The sequence below is a fragment of the Phoxinus phoxinus genome (genome assembly GCF_949152265.1).
Source record: "Phoxinus phoxinus genome assembly, chromosome: 4".
Lineage (NCBI taxonomy): Eukaryota > Metazoa > Chordata > Actinopteri > Cypriniformes > Leuciscidae > Phoxinus > Phoxinus phoxinus.
In genome coordinates, this window is record NC_136879.1 from 16,034,472 (window position 1) to 16,040,167 (window position 5,696).

Here is a 5,696-nt window from a genome sequence, read left to right on the forward strand (position 1 = left end):
TGTTTTGTCTGCTTGTTTTGATTTTCCAAGTATAGTGTCATAATGGATCAAAGCTGGCGCGAGGCGAGCGGAACTAGTTCTGCCGGTTTGCGTGTTCACGCCGCCGGCTCGTGCTGCTCACCCAGGTAGACCAATCAGACGTGCAGAGAGCACAGTATCCGCACGAGGAGGGTGGAGGATTGTTATTGAGTTACAGGACAGGTTATTGTTAGCGCTTTCTTCAGACTGTGTCCCTCCTGAGGTTACACACGTAACGAAGCCAACGAGCTGCGTTATAAAGCAAATGAACATTTCACGTAGAAGCATTACAGAGATATTTGACAACGGGGATTACACTTAGACTACATTTATCGTTTAAAATATACGTGTGTGTATATATACACACACATACATACATACATAGAACAGGGCTTGTTGGTTTGTTTGAACAGCGTATCTGATGTTTCAGTCATTAAGTTTCGTTTTTGTCTTACAATAAAAACAGTTTCAAAAATAATAATTTACATTGAAGCGATAACACAGACAAGTTGAAATGGAATAATACAATCAGCAAATCATTTAAAATATCAGCACTTGTAATATAAGGGTAAAACCGGAACTAAGTGTTGAATAATTCATCTACATATTGCATTATTTGTGTGTGTGGGGGGGGGGGGGGGGGGACTGTATTTCACAAGCATCTTGTCAGATTTGGTTGCTTATGTAGACAAGTTTTCAATGGTAACTGGGTTTTACCTTTTGCACTACATCTTAATTTGTAGAAGTTGCAACATTTTATGATTATTATTATTTTTATTATTACACTTTACCACGCATTTTGAGAAGCCACATCTGAGGTCTGTGGCGCACAGTTGAGGTTATTTTTTTATTAACCAAAACAAATGCTGTTTTGACTCAACACAAGTTTTATTTTTAAAACTTTATATTAGCATACAGTATAATGGCACCAGACCAGATTCTGAATGAGAAAGACTTGATGAGCTTCATGACACACAGCGACCCCTTGTGGATAAAAGGGAAAGTGTGTTTCGAGTGAGTAGACTAAATAAATAATTAGAAATTACAAATCAGCTCTAACAAAAAGCTCTAATTTTGCCCTTTGCACCCATTTATCTCTTTTGATATATTTGGGGGGGAAGAAAAAAGTGTTTACCTTTTTGTGTTTCAGAGAATAATGAAAGTCATACTGGTTTGCAGTGACATGAGATTGAGTAAATTAACCGGTTTTTGAGTTATGATGAGGTGATGAGAAATATATGTTATAAGAAAATTACTTCTGGTTTATGCATAATAAACACCAATTAAAAACAAGAACGGACACATTTTAAACATAACTGAGTCAGAGAAAGAGATTGCTTTCATTGTGGGAATTAGAAAAGACAAAGACGGCATGTCAAAGAGTTTGGTTGGAGAGCAGAGAACAGCATGATCTTTCTGTTCTCCAGGAACAACTCAAGATGAGTGTAGTGTGTGCTGTAAATACTCACTGGTGTGATCGCAGAAGATACAGTAATGGTGTAGGCCTACCATCAGTCGTTTCTGCCTGACAAATGAAATGTCGTTTAATTTCAATTCCATTCATCATCGCTGTGACCATGCAATTGAACATCACTGTAAAGTCACTGTCTGCTTTTGTCTGTGTCAGTGAAGTAATGCGTTACAATATTGCTTTACTCCCTAAAAAGTAATTAATCGTGTTAATTAGGCTAGTTACTTTTTATGGAAAGTAATACATTTAGGCTACTTTTGTGTTATTTTTTCTCTTCTGGGCTATAGGCTTGTTTGTTTTTAAATAATAATAATAATAATGATACAAACACTTATTTTTGGCAACTATAAAGGCCGTTTCACACCAAAAGTGCAAATGCAAATCCACGGCTGTACAGTAGAGGGCGCTGCTCAAACAAACCTCAGTCCTCAGGACGCAGGAGAAGAAAGCTCAACACTTTACGCCAGCAAATGTGATAACGTCATTTTTCCTTAGTATGGTTGAACTCCCTTACATATACTCTCTATGGTTGAACTGGATCAACGAAGGTCAGCAGCAAAACTATTGGTTAATTAACGTATTATAAAGGTCAATAAAGGTTTTATAAACGTGCCTTAGAAAAAAAAAAAACATTACTGTTGTGCATCTTGAGAAAAAAACAATGGCACTGACATATTTTAAGATATGTCAGTCCAATGTAATTTCAGTCAAACATGCAATTTAGTCTGGGACTAGCTTAAGCCTAGCCTGGGAAAACCCAGACCACTTCCGGCAAATTTAGATTTGCTCTGCAAGTGGGTCTGGCAAAGAGCCCATTGAAACCCATTTCCAATCCGCCGAAATCGCGGCACCAATCAGAAACGTTTTACACGATGACGACAGAGCAGAGACGGTGACGCAGATTTTGCACATTACAGACATGGATGCCGCCGTGGAACATCACAACATCACTCGTTCGAATCAGCTATCGCGTCTGTTTCAAGCGATTTAAAATGGTCATTTTCGTTAACACAAACAGAGAATTGCTGAGAGTCTCGAGATGTTTCTCCGTCGCTCTGCATACGTCATGTCATTCATCGCTCTGATTGGTTTTAGATCTTTCCGACGTCCGTTGGTGACGCCCCTGTGGAAATGAATTGTCTATGGAGCTTTGCCAGACCCTTACTCAGTTACAACTGAGAGGGTCTGGGTTTTCCCAGGCTAGCTTAAGCCTTGTCTGTTGGGAAAGTATATTGTTATTATTTCACATACTTATTGCAGGTTTGCATAATATTCAGTTTGCTTTTCATGGTTTTTATTCATTTTGAGGAATACTAAATGTGTGTTTGTACAAGTGAAATAAGTAAATGCATGCTCACATTAGCCGAGAGATCTACAATAATCTTCATTGTTCACACAGCAGCACCATCTGCACTTACACACGATTCCTACATCTCTATAGGCCACGATCAGCGACTAGTCAGAAACTTTTGCTGACTCAATCCGGTCAGCAAGCGGTATATAGGCCTATCTGAATACCGTCAGCATAACAGTGATAATGAAAACCATGGAGGCGATAATGTTAATAATGAATAGTAAAGGTCCGAGAACTGAGCCCTGGGGAACACCCTGTTTGAGTAAAACAGGGGGGTATTTATAATTGTGCATTGCAATGTAGTAGGCCTATTATTTTGTTGTAAATTCAAAAGTAATGTTTTTCTTTACTAATTACTTGCGGAAAGTAATCTGATTACATAACTTGTGTAACTTACTTGTAACACTGACAAGCACTGCATATGTGAGAGTGCTGCAGTTGCCCAAGACACACATTTTGGAAGTGTGTACGTACTTTCATCCTCTTACTTTCTCTGTCAGGTCATCATAACCAATCCATTTCAGCATTTTAAGAGCCCTGCAATCTACTATAATACGATTAAATAGTTCTGGTGTAAAGCACTATGCATAAGTCTACTAAGCTACGTTAGACGATAAACAAAAATATTCGCTTTGTCGACATGAAACGGAAGTTGGGAAAGTGTTTTCTTCCCTATTGCAATGTATATATATATATATCCGAGTGAAACGGCTTCTCGGACAAGAAAAAAAATAGATTTTGTCAAGCAATGAAGAATTGAGGTTTGCTATTGGTGGATCTCATGTGAGTGACAGGTTGCCCCGCCCTCACGCCAGTAAACACATCATCAGAGAAGAGAAGAGATGCAAGAGAGAGGCAAAGCTATTTTGATATATGATTACGAGCAAACATAACATAAAAAATAATGATGTGCATGGATAAATAAAAAAAATTGACTTGTCAATTTTGATTTCATGGTGACTAAGTTTTAAAAAAAAGTTGTTATCTTGAACAAGGAGTTCTGCAACAAATGGTATGACCCACACATCGTCGTTTAACAGGCTAGTTTGCAGAAAAATGCATCTTTGCCATGCTGAAGTGGCACAGAAGCTGCATCTGAAGTTGCATTTATATCAGACCTGGCATAGTCATTCACAGGTGGGTTTGTTTATAGGCTATGCCTCTATATTTGCATATATGGCAGTATGTTGCAGTTGATTAGGACTGGTAATGTAGTACACACACTGTTGTACAGATGTGTTTTGGCTCATCTCACTTCCTCTCTTTATCGCTGCTGGGTAACAGTAGCATGAACTGTAAAGTTATTGCACCTGCACAATAACGTTATTTAAGAGTTGGGTTAATGTAGGTTCAGACTCAGAGGTTACTTATCTTTCTTGCCTTTCAGAACTCACATAAAAATACCATCAAATCCACACTTAATCTCACAGGTTGTGTTTAGGGCACTTCAAGACCAACTTTATGATCAATCTGTGGCGTTTTTGTGTCCTTTTTGAAGCTTGATGCTTCAGTGCCCATTCACTGAAACTGTATCTTTAAAATGTCGTCTTTTGTGTTTCACAGCAGACAAAGTCATGGGGATTTGGACTGGAATGACATGAGGGTGTGTAAATGATGACAAAACTGTGATTTCGGAGTGAACTATTCCTTTAACTCGCCCTTTTTTTTGCTGATGTGTTGGTGGATGGAGGTTTATGCTCAAACTGGATGGGCAGGAGTGTCAAGTCCCAGTCAAGTCTAGTCAGAGGACAGACGTGTCACCGGGCTAAATAACAGATATCCCACAAAGAACATGAGTTTAGTTGCATGTATCATCTTAAACGGATAGTTCATCCAATAATGAAAATTATCCTACAATTTACTCACCCTCAAGCCATTTTGTATATGACTTTCTTCTTTCAGACGTTTACAATCAGAGTTGTATTAAAAAATATCGTGGCTCTTCCCAGCTTTATAATGGTAGTGAATGGGAGATTTTGAAGCCCAAAAAAAGCACATCCATCCATCAAAGAAGTAATCCAACTCCAGTGGGTTAATAAAGGCCTTCTGAAGCGAATCGATGCGTTTTAGTAAGAAAAATGTCCATATTTATAACTATATAAACTATAAACTGGCTTCCATTAACGCCCGTACCCGACGCATCTTGCATTTATCTCAAAGTTGACTAAGGATTAAGGCTTCATCATCATGACGGCTCATTCTCACTCACACAGGAGTCATCATAGATCAGCATCACAATGCAGACTGAGCAAATAGCATAAATAAAACGTGTGCAGTAATCAGTGCATAGGGAAATATATAACATTTTATATTTAATGATGCTGTTTTTACGAGTTCTGTTATTCATTCAATCATTCATTGCTTCGCCATGTATGACTGGTTGGTTCAATTTTAATAATAGAACAATAATTGGTAATTTCATTGACTAAAGTTAATAAAGTAGGACATGTAACATTCGTCACAGTTCTGCTCTGATGGGAGTTTATGGCACGTCGTTTTAGCATTTAATACCCCAAGCTCTACTAATCGTAATTTAGTTCTGACTTGTCTGATGGGGCCAGCACGACAACATCATCTGCAAGACGCAGAGACGTGTGGTCCCCAAACCGGACACCCTCCGGCCCCTGGCTGTGCCTAGAAATCCTGTCCATAAAAATGATGAACAGAACCGGTGACACAGGGCAGCCCTGCCGGAGTCCAACATGCACCGGGAACAAGTCTGACTTATAGCCGGCAATGCGAATCAAGCTCCTGCTCCGGTCGTACAGGGACCGGACTGCCCTTCGCAAAGGACCCCGGACCACATACTCCCGGAGCACCCTCCACAGGCCGCCTCGAGGGACACAGTCGAAT